Source organism: Pituophis catenifer, unplaced genomic scaffold, assembly GCF_029215685.1.
Source record: "Pituophis catenifer annectens isolate HBS135680 unplaced genomic scaffold, rPitCat1.0.hap2 SCAF_3, whole genome shotgun sequence".
In the NCBI taxonomy this organism is placed as follows: Eukaryota; Metazoa; Chordata; class Lepidosauria; order Squamata; family Colubridae; genus Pituophis; species Pituophis catenifer.
Window position 1 is genome coordinate 142070079 of NW_027256883.1, and position 22862 is coordinate 142092940.

A 22862-nucleotide genomic window follows, 5' to 3' on the forward strand; every position below is an offset into this window, starting at 1 on the left:
GGTATGACCTATAATCTACCATCCAAATGTATATCTAATTAATAGCATATTATATGTTTTCATATCAGTCCTTTAAATTAACAGTTTATTTAGTTTTATTTACTGTTTTCAAGTTATCAATTGTGTAAACAAAAATATTTTGGCTTATTTCATGCGTTTCTTGCATAAAGCCATAGTGAACTAAAGTCTATGGGAATTGGTAGATTCTTCTTATTCCTGTAGCTGATATCTATGCAGGAATTGGTGGATTCTTCTTATTTCTATAGCTGATGTCTATGCAATGTACTTCTTGTTGTTGTTCTTTCTCCTTGTTTGGTTGAAGTAGACCTTGCTGGGCCAACCTAGCCATGAGCAGCATTATTGTCCTATAGTGTGATCAAAAAGTGCTCCTAGAGAAATTGTGAAAGCTACACGGATCCAGAGCTAATGTGACCCAACTTTCTTCTTCATCAGCCAAACCTACTGGTCCAAAGAAGATCCCAGGTGCCACAAGCAAACTACTTGACAACTCTTGTAACCTGCCCCACCAAGATCAGCAAGCAAGAGAACAGGAAAAATACATTGTGCAGAGGGGTCATAGCATGAGCCACCAATAATGTTATATTTTTTTATTGCTGTGAAGATATATTTTAATGTATCTTTTTTATAAAAAAATAATTATAAATAGAATAGCTATTCTATTATGTACTTTTCTTGCTCTATAGATACTATATTTAAATGTTGATGCTTCAGGAAGTTTTTTTTTTAATGACATGATTAAAATGTCAGAATGATAGCATTTAAATAAGAAGCCTTAATAATTAAAAAATTATATCCAAAGTTCTCTTCGAATAACTACAGGATAATAGCAGTTTCTCTAATCTCTGTCTAATATTAAAAGTTATTTCAAGAAGGAAACTGTCTACAAAGTACTTTATCCAAAGGGACAACTGGTATCTCTTTCAAGACTGAAATTGTCAATAAATTCCACTTTTATTATCTCAGTAAAATGAAATCAATGCCGCTTCTGTGTGTGACAGGAGTTGGCACTTAATAGAAGACCCATTGAGTAGAGTGGAAACAACTCCTAGCAAACACATCTCTCATCCCCACAAAAAAAAAATCCACCAAAATCTTCAGCAATCTAATAATTAAAGGGCACACTTTAATTATAATGCACATGTGGTATATGCTGTTATATACGGTAAGTACCTTGTAGATTACAAAAGCATTGGGTTCTCTGATAAAGTGGTGCATACTTCACAAAGTCATACCTACAATATAATTTGGTGTCACCTTAAAGCAGGGGTGTCCAAACTTTTTGCAAGGAGGGCCAGATTTGGTGAGGTGAAAATGTGTGGGGGCTGACCATTCAGCCTGACATTCTTTGAACCATTAACATTAAATGCAAATGAACTATTTTATGAAAGACTAAACAAATAACTGCACTAATGTGAAGGGTGATAATGAGAGCTGGCAATCAGCATTGCCACCTCGTAGCTCGCCATTGTGGCATTTTGATTTGACTCACAGGCTCTTATGAAAAAGCGCTGCTGTGCCATTAAAGCAGCTTCCAGTTCCTTGCATTTTCCACCACGTTCGTTCCCAGTTTGCTTGTTGTAGTTAGCATGTTTCGTCTGGCAGTGCCTCTTGATATTGAATTCCTTGAAAACAGCCACAGTCTCTTGGCAAATTAGGCAGACACAGTTGTTTTGTATTTCAGTGAAAAAATACTCCAATTTCCACTTGTCCTGGAAGCAGCGTCCCTCATTGTCAACTTTTCTTTTTTTTTAGTTACAGTCACCATTTTAGAAATGGGCACACAAGCTCACAAGGGTCATGCAGTGAGAGTGCTGACTCAGTTCTACTGCCATCTTCTGGTGAAAAATATGGCTGAGATGCTCTGCAGAGCAGGATAGCTGTGGAGCAGGAGGCAGCTGGGGACAGCTGTGGGAACCACTGTGAGGTGAAGGGAAAAACTCCGGCCGGCGGGGATGAGTGACAGGCTGAGCTGGCAGGGAGAAGAGGCTACGGGCTGCTCGAAATTTGAACACGGGCCGCAATTGGCCCCCGGGCTGGACTTTGGATATGCCTGCCTTAAAGAGTAACCCGTTAGTCTTTAGGTGCCACCAGATTCTTCTTTGACTGTATTTATTATATACAGTAATAGTTCAGTGATTAGATGATCAGCATATTTTATTTTAAAACAAAGATTGCTTACATGAAATAAACATAGTTTTTGGTTTAAAACTGAATATTATTACTAAATGGAAAGTCTGAAAAATATAAGGTCTTGTGCTTCATTATCTTTCAATTTCACTGGATACTTAGTGAATGAGCGTAATGAATCATTGACAGCAAATTGGTAGTGATTCTTTGACTCTTTCCTCAATAAAGTATATATAGATAGATAGGTCATGTTTTAAAAGTACGTTTTCTTCCATTAAGAGCAGCAAGCCTTTTGCTTGAAATTGGCCAAGGTCTCTGCTATTTCATGCCAAACAAAAACATCATATTTATGATTAAGGCTCATAGCTGTATGTTGGACATCTGTTATACAGTATGTCTAACCAAGTCATCGAGCTTATGAGTTGGGAGGATAGCTAGCTAGAGTTAGTTACAGTGTGTCTTGATTAAGTGGTGAGGTTAAATTTTGTAATTTAATGTTGAATTTGCTTTGAATTGTGTCCAGTTGTCTGATTCTCAGATAATTACTTTGTCATGATGGTCATAGACACAGCATTTGGCAGCTAAGCTGCTGTGGTTGCAAACAAATCATCAATGCACACTCTGCCATACTTATTATGTGTAGACATGCTGTATCAAGGAAAATCTATAAGACAATTAGAAAAAAGTTATCTATTTTTAAACTTTGTCTTATCTTGGTGCCTATTAATGAATTGTATGCTTATGTACATACATGAAAAGGCACAGAATTTTTTCCCCCCCAGAAATAGTTATTCAGTCTGAGTTTATAAACATTTCTCATGAGTTGAAAGAAGGTCAATAAAATACTTTTAAAAGCTCCTTGAACTTGCTGGATTCAATATAAAGTGAGTGATGACTTATTATTTTTTTAAAAAATAAAGACAATATTATTAGCCACCGTTTAGAATTATTAATATTCTAAATGATGGCTAATCTTCCATCAGGGCTGGACATTTTTGTTGGTGATGTTGTTTAATCTCATCAAAAATAATATTTTGGATAAACCATAGTGGTGGGATTGAAGTTGTAATGGGCAGAACCAAAATCCTTCATTTTTTCTTTTGACACTCTTGTGATGACACCCAAATATTTATTTTTGCTAAGCAGCTGTAAGATGGACAGCTCTTGTGACAAGTCTGAACGTTATCAAGGTTTTTAAATTATACTTTCCCTGCCCTGTGCAGATACAGTAGTTCCTAATTAATCTTCTCATATGATATTTTTGCATAATAAGCCTCCTAAAATGATATTGTTTGGTTTTAACTATGTGTTTATTCATTCTCTATCCAAAAATTAAAATACAAGTCCAACCATGGGAGTTATTATGTGCAAGATACATCCCTGTTGTATAATATAATTGATTAGGAAGCCATAACGAGTTTGTGGGAAAGTTCAGTTGTCCAGTAAACATGTTGCAGAACAGTTGCCTGTTACTCAGGCAATAACTATCTAATCTGCTTAGTTTTAGCCTTGTGCTACATAGTTATTTTGCATATTTTTGTCAATAGATCACTAACATTGGCATGTGTGATTGGTTAGGATTCACCTCAGGGGTTTACTTATGTTTACTACTGGTTTGCAACGGGAGCATGCACACTCGCCTCAGGGGTTTACTTATGTTTACTACTGGTTTGCAACGGGAGCATGCACACTCGCTTCGCATGTACAGATAGTCATTTATGACGTCTGGGTAGGTGGGCGGAGCCTCCTGCCGCTTTAATTACCGGTTCTAAAGAACCAGACAGAACCTGGAGCAACCCACCACTGATTCACCTGCATTCTAAAGTGCTACAGTCCAAATTTCCAGTTTATCTGTCGGCCTCAATAGAAACATGGTAGCTCTAGAATAAGACTGATTTTCTAAATAGGAAGACAGATGTGAACAGGTGTGTTGCATAGAGCGAGTGACACTATTATGACACTTTCGTTTAAGGCTAATTGAAATTCTGGAGAGAAGCACTGGTGTTACCGCTACATCGCATTCATGTTTTAGTACTCCAGGCAATACAGTAATAATGCTTTAATGCCATGGAGATTTTCTGTTTTGCCCTAGCTGTTAACTCTCAAAGGTGCAGCTAGATAATTAGACTCTAAACTTAATAGACTTAACAAAGAATGGGGCTCCTTTGGAAAACTAGGTGTATTATTGTTGTAGAAAATGGGTGTTTTATATAGAGGAGGAATTGGAAGGAAGTTAGGAAGAGTCAAAACTGAAACAGAACCTTCAGTACAAATACAAATATGAAGATGTTTCTTTGTGGCTATGTCATTGCCCTACTGTGGACTGTCCAAGATTTTATTATAAGGGAGACTTATGGTCCAATCAATTATAAATAACAGTATTCAGTGAGAGTCTGCTTTTATTATTTTTATTAGCATGTATTTGTCTACACAGATACCATAAAACACATTGGGTCTTAGAATTATTATTTCAGGGAATATTCCTTCCAGATTCAGAGATTATTTGCAAATAGATCAATTTCATAAACCAGTTACATTTAAAGAGAGACACAAACGTCTTCCCGTCATTTCTTACACATTTTAATTTTGCATGAGATATTTTGGATTAGTATTAGAACTTCTGTGATGGCTTAGAAGAGCTAACATTATGGAAAAAAGGAACAAGGTTTTTTTTCTTTATGCATTCATGTGAGAATATATATGTGTATAGTGTTCATCTAAGTCAGTGTAGAATACTTCTTATTCGTGACTGCTGAAATTAACATAATTTTCTGCAATGCTCTCGTTGTTAACCGGGTCTTTCACTTCTGCCCATGCAAATGTTTCCCTGTATTAATTCCAAAATCAGCCTTTTATCATCTGTCTTCTTCATTGATACTGCCTTCAAGCCATTGGCATGCAGAGTCTACAGCTGTTCAACTGTATTCTTCTGTCAAATTTAAAACTTAATCTGGAATGTTCAACTTCGTATCTTTTTTATGATGATGCACAGTAGTTTAACTTTAATATTGAAAGAGACATATTTGCTTGACCTGTGTTTATAACAGAATATCATGTGTAAGATGATACTATATTTAGAGAATGACAGAAGCCATGTTTTTGTGCTGCTTGGATGACATTCTTCGAATCGCATGTGCCATTCCTTTTCCAAAGAGTGCATCTGTTTTCATGTGACTTGGGGAAGAGCAGTTTCTGAAGGATCATGAGAATGGGGTGATTCTCTCATCCATGATTCACTATTTAGTCCACTACTAAGATATAACAGGAGATCAGTAAATGTTATTCCTATCAGTGACCTTCTAAGCCAATTCAGTGATTGAACTTTCATTGCTACACATCCAGTCTTCATCAGAAGCAGGCAATTTACTTGTTGGCTGCTTCTATCTCAAAATTGGAAGTCGGAGATAAGACCAGTGACCTGGACACCAACTTTCCCATCAGAAACCTTCAGGATCATATTATAAGATTTAGAAAGTGGATTAGCACAGAAATTAAACTGATTAAATGTTTATATGTGTTATATTTATATTAAATATTTATATTATTTCCACCTCATTCATTTCTGAATATTGAATGGCACATTTACAGTGATCACCATCTTCTCATACCTCAGCTGATTCCCATGTTTAAATAGGGTTGCCAGGTGTCAACTATTTGAGCGGACAGTCCGCTTTTTTCACATTATGTTCACTATTTTTTTTCACAAAATAGTGGACATTTTTTTTATTCAAAAGCTTTATGATGAAATGGTACGTAATCTAAAGCTGTACAGTCTAAGAGAATAAGGATAAAAGACATCGCGTTTTGTCTTTTTTTGCATAAGTTAGAATGAGACAAAGATCGAATATCCATTGAACTCGATTCTCCGAAAAAATTAATGATGAGATTAAAATAAAAATATATTATAAAATTATGTACAGTTCACATTTTTAAAATGTATTGTAGCTTGTGTCGACTGACCTAAAATGGCATCGAGTGATGAGAGTGACAGCGGCGAAATTTCAAATTCTTTAAAACGAAAGAGAGGAATGTGCAAATACACCAAAGACTGGGAAGCTACTTTTGCATGGATTACCAACAACGAAACCGACAGGACAAATATGACGGCCTACTGTAAATTGTGTCAGAAATCGTTCACAATTGAATATAATGGTATAAAAGCTGACACACAGCATGCAAGCACAAAAAATCATTTAGATAAGGAGAAAATAGCTTCCAGCAACAAGCGAATCGATTCGTTTTTCATTGTTAAAGACTCCTCTTTCAGTGAGAAAGTGACTGTAGCTGAAATGGCTGAAACTTACCATGGGATCAAACACCATATTTCTTTCCTGGCTCAAGATTGCGGTATTAATTTAATGAAGCAAATTTTTGATGATTCAGAAATTGTAAAAAAGATGTCTTGTGGAAGAACCAAATCATCAGCTATTGTCAATGAGGTTTTGTATCCTTTTTCTATTGAGTTGGTTCTCAATGATCTTAAAACTGGAATTCCATTTTCTCTCTCCACTGACGCATCAAACAAGGGAAATCGCAAAATGTATCCCGTTGTTGCACAATATTTTACTTGTGAAGAAGGACTGTGTGTGAAAATTTTAGACTTTTATGAGGATTCTTTCGAAGATTCTACATAAATAAAAAATCAGCTGTGTCGAGTTCTTAGTGATAACGAATTGGAAATAAATAATGTTTCAGCTTACTCAGCAGATAATGCATCGGTCAATTATGGAGAGAACAAATCTGTTTACCAAAAATTATTGCTGGAAAATGACAATATTGTAGCTGCTCATTGCAATAATCACGTTTTACACAACAGCGCAAAAAATGCATTAAAGCAGTTATCTTTTGATATCGAAAATGTAGTGCTGAAGGTTTTTGCTGAATTTTCAAATTCTGCGAAGAAACAAGAAGAGTTGAAATCCTTTTTTGAGTTTTGCGAGTCAGAATTCCATGAAGTTTTGCGCCATGTTCCAACACGTTGGTTAAGTTTGTTTAAAGCGGTCGAAAGACTTCTTTTAAACTGGATACCTCTAAAATCGTATTTTATTTCTCTTGGATCTGATGAGTGCCATAAGGTTATCTGGAACCTTATTTCGGATCAGGAAAATGAACTCGCAAAGGACGATGAACCAACAATTTCAGAATTGTATTTATATTTCACGCACTTCTTCATGTCAATAATGCAAGACACCCTACTGAAGCTGGAAAGCAAGAAAATTCTTGCATGTGATCTTCACATTATCATGTGTAAGCTGCGTGATCTTTGCAAAAAAAATACGATGAGCAGTTTTTGGGAATGAAAGTTTTATTTGCCTTACGTAAAAAACATTTGCCTGAGAATGCTGTGCAAAAGTTCAAGAAAGAAGCCATCAACGTGTATCAAAGAGCCATTGCGTACCTAGAAAAGTGGTATAATTTCACCGATTCAGTATATGAGACCCTAAGTTGGTTCAATCTAATTGATCGCAATAATCTTCCAAATCTTCTTTTAGAAGAAATGACGAACATCTGGTTATTATCACCATGGCGAGAAGAACTTCCACCTAACACTCTCTTCGATGAAATTTCTGCCTTAGAAGAAGTTTATGTTCATCTGCAGGGCGATTCATCCCTTGATAAGTGGACGTACTTTTTCAAGAAAGAGCCAGCTCCGAGTTTACTGAAACTGTTCCAATATTGTGCATCAGTTCCAGTATCAAATGCAAACGTTGAATGAATTTTCAGCGTCATGGGAAATTTGTGGACTGACAAACATAACCGATTGCTTCTATCAGTTCGAAGTGAACTTTGTATATTTTTTAATATTTCTCAACGTTGTACTGAAATTAAAGAATTATTCCTTAAACACAAAGAATTGATCAAAGCTGCGCAGTCAAATAAAAAATACACACGACAGCAAAGTAAAATGTAATTTAATATTTTACATATTATTATAATATATTTGATGTTTTGAATTTTAAGTAAAGTTTTGAAGTGATTATTTTAATACGTGTTAAAATGTTTGTAAGAAAATATATAATTTAATTGTAAAAAATTTTTTAATTTTTTTACTACTTAACTCCCCCCCCCCACTTGTCCGCTATTTTTTGGAAGCAGACCTGGCAACCCTATGTTTAAAATGAATAAATATGAGCAAATAACCTAAATATCCTAAACCAGAGGTGGGCAATTATGGCTCTTTTATGACTTGTGGACTTCAATTCCCAGAATTCCTAGCTAACATGGCTGGCTCGGGAATTCTGGGAGTTGAAGTCCACAAGTCTTAAAAGGTCCATAGTTGCCCACCCCTGTCCTAAACAAAGCTTCATACCTAGACAATCATACCTGTTTTTTATCACATAGTCATATGTGTGAAGGGGGGGGTAGGACAATAGAGAGGTAGTAGCAACAGTGTGATGATTGTTGCAAATATTAAGGCTACTATATCTGTTTTATAATAATCTCTAGACCAGTGGGTCTTAAAGTATAGTCCAAAGACCTCTGAAAGCAGAACCCTCAAGGATCTGCAAAATCAAAGTTATTTGGCAGATATTGAAGATATTCTGTAATTGGAGAAGTATTACAAAACACCATTATAAGTAACTTTAATTCATATGGATGTTAAAATGGGCAAATGCAATAATACTTCTGATTTAAAATTATTTTAAACAAACTTCATATTTTAGAGTTTAAACTAAAAAAAAACCCTTAAAATCCTGTAATAAAAAAGGGCAGAAAAACAAGTATGTTGCGCTACTTAAAATTCATACTGTACTTCTGTATGTTGCAACTATATGTTGCATTCTACGCATTGTAAATTTTGTGGATGAATGATTTTTTTTTTCATTTTTTAATTATGCAAAGTTAAAAGATTACTGGAATTAGTTTTGTATTGCAAACATTACCAGTGCTCAGCAACCACAATGGTAATGAGTTCATTTTATAGATTTTTTTTTTAATTGCTCACTGATTCATGAAATGCTCTTCAAAATTCAAAATGTGCATTGAGAACTGGTAAAGAAAAATAGGAAAGATGCAATATGCTGGATCAATCAATACAATTACCCTGTTATGAAATGCGGTTGTTTTTGAACTGATCAAGATAGGATCTGCTGAGTCAGCTATTTTAATACATTTTGTTTCTGGACTTTCTCCTTTTCTGAATCACATTAAACGACTTTGGCTATTTGACAGCAAATGCTACCAAGCAACATAGGGAAAATACACCAGTTTAAGACTGAATGTGCAAACATTTTGTTTCTTTTAAAACACAGATGGTTTTAACAGTCTTACATATTAAGAATCTGACATTAAAAATTTTTTTTGAAATCTTTCAACCTAAAGACATGAGTATATCTGAACTAAAGAAAACATTTTCTATTTTTAATTTTAACTTAATTTTTTTAATTCTATTTTTAATTTCAACCTTCAGACATTAGATTTACAGCTCCAAGAATTTTAAATATATTTACTGATTACAAAAGAATGCACTGTCTGAATTGAGAATGCATTGCATTGAGAATTGTTTCCTGGAAAAGTATATATGCTACAAGATTCATTAAAAAAATGAAGTGAAAATGCTGCAACATTGCAAATGACTGGACAGCTGTTTCAAAAAAATATTAGGGGGGTAGATGTAATACATAAAGAGCAGAACTCTAAACCAGATTTTGCTGTGTTTTAAGCAGATTTATAGTTCACATTTGTTTTTGTTTTTTGCTGTCTAGCTAAGAAATATTGTAGAACGATGTTGCTCTTGGAGAAAACATTAACATAAAGAGGAAAGGCTCATCTAACTAATATGCAAAGGAGAAAGCATTAATAAAGCATGAAAAAGGACTAAAAGATAACAATATATTATGATTCAGTTTCTCGTGCCTTGTGTATTAGTAGATAGCCCGCAGGGAGTTCTCCTGCTGTTACTTGCACAAACACAAACATCACTTATGAAGACAGCTGAAGCTACAGTAGAGTACAATGTAGTTCTGATGCTGTGAAATCAGAAGAAGAATATATCAGAGGTTCTTCAAATACCCTTGAAATCAGCTTAGCAAATACTTTTGGTGTATGTTTGTATGTTTTGAGGGGAGGTAGGGGTGGAGAGGAAAGGCTAAAGAGAATCCCTGGAAGATTTTATTGTCTGTACTGTTTATAAGATTATTAGTTTTTTCGTATTGTGTTTTTAATTGGTTTTAAAAGATTTTATGGGTGTTTGCAGCCCAGAGCCAGATGTTTGAGATGAGTGGCCATACAAATTTAAACCAGCAAATCAATAGTATAATTTCTTATTATCAGGTGTTTTGATGGATGAAGTTTAGGTGCAGGTACTCCTCAACTTATAACGATTTGTTTAGTGACCATTTGAAGTTACAACCACCTGGGAAAATGTGACTTATTACCATATTTCACACTTATGACCGCACAGCCATGATCATGTGATCAAAATTCGGACACTTGGCAACTGGCATGTACTTATGATAGTTGCACTGTTTTGAGGCCATGTAATCACCTTTTGTAACTTTCTAACAAGCAAAGTCATTGGGAAAGCCAGATTCATGTAACAACAGGGTTACTAACAAGTGTGGCAAGAAAGGTCATAAAATAGGCAAAATTCACTTAACAAAAAGCACCTTTGGGACAACCATGACCTGGATGACTGAGAATTTTCATAGACACTTCTGATTCTTCTTCCACTGTGTGTAATTTAGTTTTATGGGCTAGGGAAGATCTGAGGATAGTCCTGAGGTGGTTTTCCTGTGAGGATAAATAGGTATAAAGCAGTAATATCCAACCAAAACCATGGTAACACACACATGCTGACTGAATAATTGATTTTAATGAAAATTAAATACCCATGACCCCTTGATTCACCCTTTTAGAGATTATTTCTTTACCTAAACAAACACAATGATAATGGGCAGGTTCCTATTGTTTTGATTATTAAATTAAAGAAAAACATTTTATTAAAGAAGAAAGATGAATAGCAAAACAAATATAAATGCTTTTCATTTAACAAAGACCCTTTGGATGATAATGTGTGGTTGATCTGCCATTGCTTAAAAACACTCTTAATGTTTTCATTTCTTTTTCCTAAGTTTAAAGCAGCATACAGCTGACGATACTGAAATACCAGCTTCTCCAAATAAATCAGCACATTCTCAATGGTGAAGAGAGACATCTTCACTTTCTGATAAATATGTAATTGTTAGAATCATAACAATGTCATTTTTGAATACTCCAATGTTTATTTTTGCTACAAGAGATTTTTGACGAGTTCTTTCATGATCGTTCACATACCACCTAAAGCCTTAGAAGATCCAAGTTCCTAATTAAAATGATGGAGGAATGCTGTCTTCAATTCCAGTTTATGTGGTGACAATCCAGAGAGTTCAATTGAATCAAGGAATTCTGTTTTAGCAACTTTCCTGATAGCACTGAAGCAACAACTTTCTTTCATGATCCCAGGATGCATTTAACGCAGGTGGAATTGATTTTTGTCATCATTTCACTGAAGAGAAGTAAGATGTAGAGTTGTCTCAGAACAATTCTGCAGAATTATCAAATTGAATAGATTCAGTCTTCTATAGTTCTTGCTGACAAAACTATATCTTCAGATAACTCTGTTTCATCATTTTCTGAATTTTGTCTTCTCTAACATCCAATAAGAACTCAGAATATCTTTTTCCTTCACTCAATTGCATGTTTCTCTTAAATTGAAATTTGAGAAAGCTTTACTATAAGGATGATTTTTTAAATGCATAAATTCTCCACGTCAGTATCATTTCCTGTTTTTACAATTCTTGAAGCTGATGGAAATTGCCATAGAAAATTGTTAAAATTCCCCCAAAGGCCTCGTTTATGCCACATACTGTATATCGTGAAGAGTCCAGTCTACAGTTTCAAAACTCTCCTTCCTAATCATAGGGCTCTCATTTCAGACAATAAACCTCACAGGTCCAACCAAATTTGCAGTATTAGAGTTCATTTTTTTCATGTTACAAATAACATTTTCATTCACTTTGAGGGTATCTTAAACTTTGAATGTGCTGTTCTACCACCGGGAATCAATGATACTACAATACCAGATGATGCTATAACAATAGCAACATCTCCATCTCCCCTAAATTTAGTAAGGATCAAGGTGGTAACAAATGTCTTTCCTGTTCTTCCTGGTACATCAATGAAAATTATTGAATGAAGATTGCTTCACAAGCACTTGCACATGTAATCATATACCAGTGGTGAAATTCAGCCGGATCTATCCAGTAGGGCTGGTGGTGGGAGGCTCCGCCCACCTGCCCAGACATCATCAGATCCTGTTTTTCACCCTCGTGCATGTGCAGAAAGCTCTGTGCATGTGTAGAGGAGATGTGTGCTCACATTTACAATCTGGTAGCGAAAATAAGTGCATTTTACCCCTGTCATATACTGCTGTTTGCTCATTATTTAGTAGGGTTTCATTTGTGTAGTATAAATCCCCACAAACTTGTGATAAAATACTATTACATTCATATTTTTGTTTAGCACATCTCCCTATATGGACCGGTTTTAGAATAGCTATCCATCTATACCCAAAGGGATTTCAATTTATTTTTAAACCTCATTCACATTTTAAAGTTTCCTTTCATACAGTGTATATGCAATAATGCAACTACACTTTTAAAGCTCTGTATGATGTTTAAGGGCTATCCATTCCAATACTGCAATGTCTCAGCATTTGGAAATCCATTATCATTCATGGAAAGACTTCACCAACTTCCAGATAGCTTATTAAGCAGCTGAAGATGTAAATTTACACTTCCGGCAAAACTGTGACGTGCTAAAATGCTGTTTATTCTGTCCCTGTAAACTGCAAAAATAAAATTTGTGGACTGTGTTTGAAGAGAAATGGCAAATTGAAAATCTAATTAAACTTGTGTCACTTTTGGTAAGATAAAAATGCCTCATAAACTTAAGAAGCAGCCTCTTCCTCCCCCTCCCCCTCATTCTTTTACAACAGAGATGCTTGTCATTGATGCCTGCCCATGCCCCCAAAAAAGAAATTGTGGTAGAACTGGGAAGTGAGGTATCAAATGATAAACTACCTACTTCTTCTCACTGGGTGGAAACTTTGACTGGGACCCCAATTCTGGGAGGTATATAGAGAGCTATGTTTACCCTGATTCCTTCTGATGTCATTCCTTGTGAAGTAAGCAATTTTGGGTAAATTAGATGAGTAGACCTTTTTTCAGATCTTGGAAATGAGATCGAGAACATTGAGAAGATATATGGTGAGATCAAGAGGGAGTTAAAAGAACAGCAAGCTAAAATTGAAACAAATGAGAAACTTATTGCTGCTTTAACTGCTTGAGACACAGCTACCGTAGATAAAAGAGCTTCTGCCAAGAAGTTTTAGAAAATATCCAAGGTCAAGAATGTATTTAAAAAATTCTTTAACTTTAGACTCTCTTATCAACATCATAAAGAGACTTTAATAGAAGATGTTTCTTGGATCTGTATCAGCTATATTGTTCTGAGTCTGTAGAGGGCAATTTAGGTAAGTCTTTACAATCAAGTGTGACTGAAAAATTTGTGGATTGCTGATCAAAGCAAAATATTACAAGCAATCAGAATCAGAACTTAGGTGGTTTCTGATCTGACCTTTAGAGTGGGCAGAAGTGTAAAGTATTTCACCAGGTGGCCAGACAAAGGATAAATAATTTCTACATTCAACAATATTTGTCTTATTCTTGCAAACAGGTATGAGAAAATAATTCAGAAAAGGCTTATTAATTATCTTTTTTTTTTTTAAAAAAATGCCACTTCTCCAGATGTAGATGTTCCACTCTAGTTCATTTAGGATGATTTTGAGAGTCACAGTTGTGTCAACTACAGAGAATTTCTCTACATTGTTGTCACCACTTTTTTCGATTTTGATAACAGGTTTAAAAATATTTTAGTTACATGCATTTGAAATTTGTTTTTTCTGTTTTTGATGTTTTACTTTTTAGAGGTGCATAAGCCTCCAGCGTGCCTACTATCCCTGTCCTAATGTTTTCTTTTATTCGTATCCTTTTCATGTATTTATAATTATGTTTACACTTGTATCTGTCATAAAATACATGCTTGATGAAATAAATAAATAAATAAATAAATAAATAAATAAATAAATAAAATACTTATTATTAAGATTTTCTTTAGCAATAACTTGTTATATTTAAGATTCATTTCTTCCATTTATGGCATATTTCAGATTTATACCTGGTATCTAGTAGTTGTTCCTTCAATAAAAACCTGCTTGGAATTTTTGAAATCATATTTTTTTTTGCCACGAAAACTTCAATTTTTTTATTTTTATGTTTTGAAATTAACTAAATAAAAGCAAGAAAGAAAAAGAAAAGACACAAAATTGATGCAGATGCATGAACAGAAGGTCTGGGGAAGTACACGTGGAGGCCCTGGCCAGCATACAAATGGAGGCCTTGGGTGAGGTGGAAAAGGAGGCCCTGGCAGAGGAGGCCATTGCCGGCATGCAAAAGAAGACCCTGGGTTGGGCGTGAACAAAAGTCCTGAGTAGGGCACAAATGGAAGCCCTAGCTGGGGTGCAAATGGAGTCTTTCTCAAATGCAAACAAAGAAGCCCCAGCCAGCACGACAGAGAAGGCCCCCTCAGCAGGTTCTGACCAGTTCTGGAGAACCAGTAGCGGAAATTTTGAGTAGTTCGGAGAACCAGTAGTAAAAATTCTGACTGTCCCGCCCCCAAGTCCCAGCTGATTGCGAGGAAATGGGGATTTTACAGTATCCTCCCCCTGGAGTGGGGTGGGAATGGAGATTTTGCAGTATCCTTCCCCTGCCACACCCACCAAGCCACGCCCACCAAGCCATGCCACGCCCACCAAGCCACACCCACAGAACCAGTAGTAAAAAAATTTGAAACCCACTACTGCCCCACAGCACCAGTGTGAAAGAAGATGCAAAATAATATATTAATGGTAACCAGCAACAAGCCAGGCAATGGTAGTTGGTGGCAGCAGGTTGACGGGCAAACATAAGGCAGTGTTAATGAGGTAAGCCCAAATTGTGGTCATGTGACTTGGAAGCAGTGCGATGACCAAACTGAGGACTGTGGTAAATTCCTTTGTTCAGCAAATTGTAAAGTTTGCTGCAAATGGACATTAAACAAGACATATATATATCATGTTGGCATATATATTTTTTTTAGTATAGTTGACTTTGAAATAGAAAGCATTTGATGTTGGTGAACTCATTGGCATAATTATTACTTTCAAGACAATCAATTTCCCTAAAAAAATTAACACGCTTTTTCTCATAATATCTTCCTTCAGATTCTTGTCTTTTTTTGTTTCTTTATACCCTAAATATTTTAAAGCCCATTGACTAAACCTGCTCACCATTCATTCATTCATTCATTCATTCATTCATTCATTCATTCATTTGTGATAGAATGTTAAAGGGCTGGAAAATACAGCAAAATGAAGGAAAGTTGTATTAAAATTGAATTCATTGAAATCCAATGTCTTTTTTCCCCCCGAGAAGCATACATTCTTCCAAATGAGAAACGGCTTTTGGCAAGAAAATGGAATGATCGGAGTGCTACAAATAGAAATTCAAACTCTGCTAACGGAATGGCAATTTTAGTGAAAGCATCTAATTTATTGTTTAGTAATTAAATATGGAAATCTTTGGATGGCATAGATACAGTTTGTTGTTCAACAAAAATAAATAAATAAAACAAATACTTTACATAATTGTTTTGCTATTATTTTTGAATTACAAGTTGTTCAGATAATAGTTTCTAGAGACATCAATTTAGTTTTGATCTATTATTGAATAGCAATAAGATTTCCAAAAGGAAAGTAAAAGCCCAAAGTAACTTACCTTGCTCTTTATACATATTTAATTTAATTTAGCGTAGGCATAGACACCTATCCCAATAGACAAGAATATTCTTTTTAATCTATCATCACATGATACTTATTCAAGAGAGGATTATTTTCTAAGATAATATTCTTGGATAATTTAATGGAGAAATGTAACATTAGTCCAGTTGGAATTTCTGGTTTACTTTTGAAATGTGATGTTGGAGAATATTCTTGAGAGTCCCTTGGACTGCAAAGAGATCAATATACAAAAGGAAATCAACCCTGACTGTTCTTTGAAAGGACAATACTAAAGCTGAAGCTCAAATACTTTGGTCATAAATGAGAAAAGAGGACTCAGTAGAAAAGAACCTGATGCTGGGAAAGATTGAAGGCAAAAGATGAAGGGAAGGGCAGAGGATGTTAGACAATGTCATTGATACAATGAAGATGAATTTGGGCAAGTTCTGGAAGACAGTGGAGGATGGGACATGCTATGGTCCATGGGGTCATGAAGAGTTGGTCACAATTTAGCAACTGAACCACAACAATTTCTGATTATGTCTCTGTAATAATATCATTAAATTTGAAAAAAAATAAAAACACTGCTGAGAGAAGATGAAAGAAATAGCAAAGAAATAAATTAGTATGTTTTTTCAGGTAAACAGATGTTCAAGTGGGGATGGTTTGGAATACATTTAAAATATTTATCCATTACATGATAATAGCTTATTTTCGTGTCAGAAAAAAGATAGATCACAATGTAGGATATTTGAATCATAAGTAAAACAAATATTGAAAGAATACACCTTAAAACATTAGCTCCATGAAAGGAGTTTGAGCAACTGAATGCCTTGTGCAGAGAATATTTGTTAAACAAATGAGGAAATGAAATTCATTTAAGCAAATGAAACCAATGTACTGGAAACCTGGGAAATGATTGACCTCTCAACTGAAATATATGTGACAAAGTAAAATACTACCAGTAATAAAATATTCCTCAGAAAAATTGTCAATGATAATGAAATTAATCATTTTTCTGAACTTTTTCTGAAATTTTATTCTACAGTTATAGGTAGAGTAAGTGAGCAAATATATATATTTCAATTTTAATAAATATTTTAATAATTTCAGATGTACACTTGGGAGCTGTGTGTACCCTTCATTTTATTGAAATTGGTGATACTATTAATCTGGGGAAATTTAGAAAAGCTACTTGGTCAGATGAAATAATCATAAAATGGTAGAAAAATGTGAAGGAAAAATAGATACTACATTCCTTGAGATTTTTTTTTCTTTTAATGACCTTGTAATCACTTGCATCGAGGTGGAGTCAGGGGGACTGAACAGAGCTCCAGCATTTACTGGCCAGATGCTGTTTCTGACGCCTATGCAGAGTTTACAAACAGACAATTACTCATTGCGCTCAAAGAGAGAAATATCTGCCATTACTTGAAATTGAACTCACTGCCGCCTGATTGTAAGGCAAGAGCTCCACCTCTAGGCCACTTCATCACTCCTATACTCCTGGAGATATTTCAAGCATTTTATGAAAATAAAGTCTTAATCAGTTTCATATTATTATATTATTTGGAAGGCCAGAGAGGCTCTTACCCAGTTATCTGACCTCTTCGTTAAATGTTGATATTAAGATATTAATCGTTAATATTAAGATTTAACGTCTACATTGGCAAGATATAATATCTTCCCAAGGTAATTCCCACAATAATATAAAGTTAGATGTTTATATATTTTGCTTCATTATTTTCATTATTTTAGTTTCATGCAGATTTTTGATCCTCAATTTTTGGGATAGTTTAATATAGTGTTTCACTTTTTCCCCTTCACCTTATTTTTTACAAATGCCATAGGTTAGTTATCTATTCTAAATGACATAACTTTATTATTAAAAAAGTAATGTAGCTATATTATTTTACAACTACTCAATTAACTTTTTAGTTAACTTCTTAGTTGCTGTCTACTAAACTTTTTAAAAGTACATATTAAGTGTAATGTTTTTGAAGTTTAACATTTTTAAAAAAGACAAAGTTTTGGACTGTGATCTGATATATAAGGCTATGTCAGTGATCATCTGAATATGTTAAAATAATGTTGAAGTGACCAAACATTTATCAAGACTAAAAAACTGTTGATGCATAGCTGAATACAACCCCATGGTTTGTGTTGTAACAAATACCAAGGATGAAATTTAATTTATCCATGTATATTCAAGTTAAAGTATTCACTAATAATTGTATTTTATGAGTCAGTGTCATGTCTGATTCAGGATCTAAAATTTCATGGAAATCTCCCCCCTCATGAAAAGATAATAACAAAATATATCATATAAATAATGAAAGCACTAATGAAATATAGCAGAGAATGCCAAATTAGTTCCATAAACATTAATCATAACAAAATAACCTGTTAAACCAAAAAAGAAAGCTGTTTATGAATAAAGACCCTTTATGTCTGCTCAAAGTATTAATCAATAAACCTGTCCAATCTAGTCTTTAACCAAAATATATTTATTAAATGAGTGTCCTGAAAAAATAAAGCAAAACATTGGCTTTTAGCAATTTAAGATGGGTTAAATGTACACATTCCACTCTTAGAATAAAAAAATGTAATATTTCCAACATTGTGCACTAGTATTTCATAATAATAACCTTCAAAAATCTGCAATTTTAAAAAATAATAAAAATACAGTACACAATAAAACAAAAAAACAACAACATACCTTTTTCAATTGACATGATGTTGTGATACCTTGCATTGTATCAATACAGAATTGTGTAAGAACCACTTTAAACAAAACAAAATTAAACCAGCCTATGGGAACTGAAAAAGAGAAGAAGAAAAGGAAGAAAAGAAGGAGTTGAGATAAAACACTACTTGTCCAGACCAAAGATAAAATGAGTAACCAAAACTTTAAGAGTGAAAAACTTTAAAGTAACCTGTGGTTACTCTAAATGATTATGATAATATTACTTGGTTGCTGGAATATTAAGCGGCTGAAAAAAGAGACACATTAATTTGAAGTTCCATTAGGAAAGCTTCAGCCAAGGACAGGATTTGAAAATTTTTAATTCCTCCCCTGGAAAGTGATGTGCAGGGAAGACCTTGTTGGAAGAAATATCCTTCTGGGTTCAGTTCCAAGTGGGGAAAAGACACTGGATTCATGGAAGTTGCTTGGAAAGAAGGTTCATTGATAAACAGGATCACATGCCTTGGAGATCTTAGGTGAAAAAAGAGCAGAGATGCTGAGAGTGCCTGGGTTTTATGCCCTCTGTTGGGCTTTGAATTTGAGCTTGTGTTCTGATTGGTTGTCAGACCCCCATGGGGCCATGCAGTAGTTTGTAGGTTGTCTTTTGAGTCCCAGGCTTGGTTGACTCTTGCTTGGTGATGATGTAATGAAAGGGCTTTGAGCAATTCCTACTATGGCTCTGCCTGAAGGAGGTAGATCTTTGTTATGTAGAATGGACTGGCTCAGGCCTTAATGGCCCACTAACAAAGATAGGGAGGCTGAGTTTCTGCCTCCCTTTTAGGGGAAATATTCTGCCCTTTTAATATTTCCTAAAATATTTCATTTTCTACGAGGGGGGTGGGTTTTAACCAGAGGTGGGTTTCAGCAGGTTCTGACCAGTTCTGGAGAACCGGTAGCGGAAACTTTGAGTAGTTCGGAGAACCGGTAGTAAAAATTCTGACTGGCCCTGCCCCCATCTATTCTCTGCCTCCCAAGTCCCAGCTGATTGTGAGGAAATGGGGATTTTCCAGTAACCTTCCCCTGGATTGGGGAGGGAATGGAGATTTTACAGTATCCTTCCCCTGGAGTGGGGTGGGAATAGAGATTTTACAGTATCTTTCCCCTGCCACGCCATGCCATGCTACGCCCACCAAGCCACACCCACAGAACCAGTAGTAAAAAAATTTGAAACCCAATACTGGTTTTAACTTCCTACAACCTGAAATACTGCAGTTACGAGATTTAGCTAAAATCTGTGTTTTATTCAAACATTTCCAGTTTTGAAGCACTTATTTTGCAAAATTAGGGGAGTGGAATAATTTGTTCTTTTTAGGATCCCATTCTTATTGAGAGTTTGCCAATTCTGGTCTAAATCTGTGCAAAGTCTTGTCTTTGTGTAATAGATGCAGAAACCCAACTATAATTAAATTAGTCCCAACCTCTGAACTTTTCAGTACAGATATTTTATTAACATGCCCAGTTTCAATTAAAAAGTCAGCAGGTAGTGTAGGTAGATGTCTAAAAACATTTCCATAAACCTTGCCCAAAGAGTTTGAATAGAGGTATCTTCCGTACCAATCGTATACAGATTCTTCCCACATAATTGAGATTTGAGAAAGCTAATGCAATTATTCAAGGCACTGTGACTAGGGAGCACCACCATTTCATGGGCCGGTGATTGATCCTGCAGAGTAGAAACTTTTGCTTGGATCTTTTTAAGAGTATTATTGCTCTCTGCTGTTAATGTCTGGTGACAAGAGATAAATTCTCTTCAAAGGCTTCAAAGCCTATAATTGGCAAAGATTATTTTTTAAAAAACGCATTAACTATCTCTGCTTTTTGAGGCTCAGGGAAGATGGAAAAGCCCATCCCCCCCAGTATTTTCTCCTGCACCTTTTTGATGTTCTGCATCTAGAGAACTTCCCAAGAAAGAATTTGGTTTCCTCCCTTTTGATTTACCTGGCCAAGTCTATTCTTCCTTTCCTTGCCCATCTTTTTGTTCCTACCCATTGCTTACCTCCCTACAGGAAAATGTTCATCCCATGTATGGGAATCATTTTCTTGAGAGCTGCAGCTTCTTCTGACCTTAAGAAATTCATACCGGCATCTAAACTTAGCTTCCCAGATTGCTCCTAATTTTAATCAAAATATATCAACAGATAGCAGTGCAAAATCAAGAAGGAAAAAAAGCTGCCACCAAAACTGTTAGCAAAAATTTAAATCATGTTGTTACATTTTCTTCTTAAATGGAAATCCTTAGCATGTTGATACTGTTCGTTCCAAAATGCCAGTTCATAATTTTCTTCCTCAGAGTAGCTGCTAAGTGTTTCAACACAGTGTGAGACTGCAAAGAGGTCGGATGGGCTTTGAACCCGTTTACCTTTTGCAAGACCATCTATTAGCTACTATAAAGAGATAAAATCCTCTGCAGAGGAAGCTCAGTGTGGTGGACTATCAGTGTAACAGAATTAGCATCCACATTGATTTTGCATAACAATGTAAATAATGATGTAATCATGCAAATAATGTAAATCACCACAAAGATGGATTTCCTCATTTAAAATAGGACTTCTCCCTCTGCCTAGTTTGTTGTTAAAATAGGGTTTCACTGTATATCTGAAGTACAAACAGTACTGTACGTGTTGTGAAGGTAGTTAGAGATTTCAAGAAAGAGTTTCATAATGTTTTCCACATTACAGGTAAATCCTCAACTTATGAGCAGAATTGGGTCTAGAAACCCAACTCATTATGGTCATAAATTGAGGCACCAATGTGACCAGTTCTCATTGGCATCCTTCAGTCTCAAGAGACTATGGTATCGTGCTCTGGAAAGAGGTCCTAAAACAGCATCTAGTGTGACTAAAAAGGCCAATTCAAGAGTGGCAATCCCTTCCACACTGAGGGCAGATACATTTTGTCCCCTGCCCAGTCCCCAGATTTTGCTGGTTCCGCGACTGCCTCTTTGCCTCAGCCTGCAAACAAGTGTCTCTTCGAATTGGAGAAGGCCATGCTGCATCTTTAACCTCCAAACTGAATGATAGGAGGTCAAGGTTTCCCAGTTGTTAATGTTCATTCCCAGGGCCTTTAGGTCCTCTTGCAGATATCCTTATTTCGCAGTGTGGTTTCCCTCTGAGGTGCTTTCCCTGCACTAATTCTCCATACAGATTCTGGGTTGTTGTTTTTTTGACACTTTTCATGATGGTCATTAAGTAAACACATACTTCAGAATGAGTATTTTTTGCCAGAAACTGTATCATATCCATTTCATCATGTGACTGCAAAAGAGAAGTGTACAACATTTTATGATGGCTGGAGTGCAGCCTGTAAAGCCTTTATCCAGGGCCATTCTAATACAAACAGTCATAAAATGACTGCTCATAAATTGAGAACTATCTGTATTTAAATACTTCCTCTCTATACTATACTAAATGAAAACAAGGATTTATCAAAGTGATCCACTGATCCATCAGATGATTTGTCCCTCACTGTTTACAGACCAGAATCTGCTAGCTGAATATAACTCTTTCTCCAGGGTTCCAACAGCCAACTGTTGAGAGATTGTCACTGCATGCACCACAATCATTGATACGAGCTAGGTGTCATTCAGCAACTATCAGTTGGTTTATGAAAATGGATTAATGGTGGGTTTCAAATTTTTTTACTACCGGTTCTGTGGGTGTGGCTTGATGGGTGTGACAGGGGAAGGTTACTGTAAAATCTCCATTCCCACCCCATTCCAGGGGAAGGATACTGCAAAATTCCCATTTCCTCCCAATCAGCTGGGACTTGGGAGGCAGAGAATAGATGGGGGCGGGGCCAGTCAGAATTTTTACTACCGATTCTCCAAACTACTCAAAATTTCCACTACCGGTTCTGCAGAACTGGTCAGAACCTGCTGAAACCCACCTCTGGAATGGATCAGTGGCAGAAATATTTCATTGATGTTTTAGTTTGAATACTAGAGACAAGAGAAACAATGTTAGTTAATTGAGTAAATAATGTTAATAGCAATAGTAGATTTATACATAGACCCATAGTATTTTGCAGTATTTTCTGGGGATGGTTTATAATATTGTTCTCAACAATCTGGGACCTTGGAATGATAGAAGGCTGAGTCAACTTTGAGTTCCT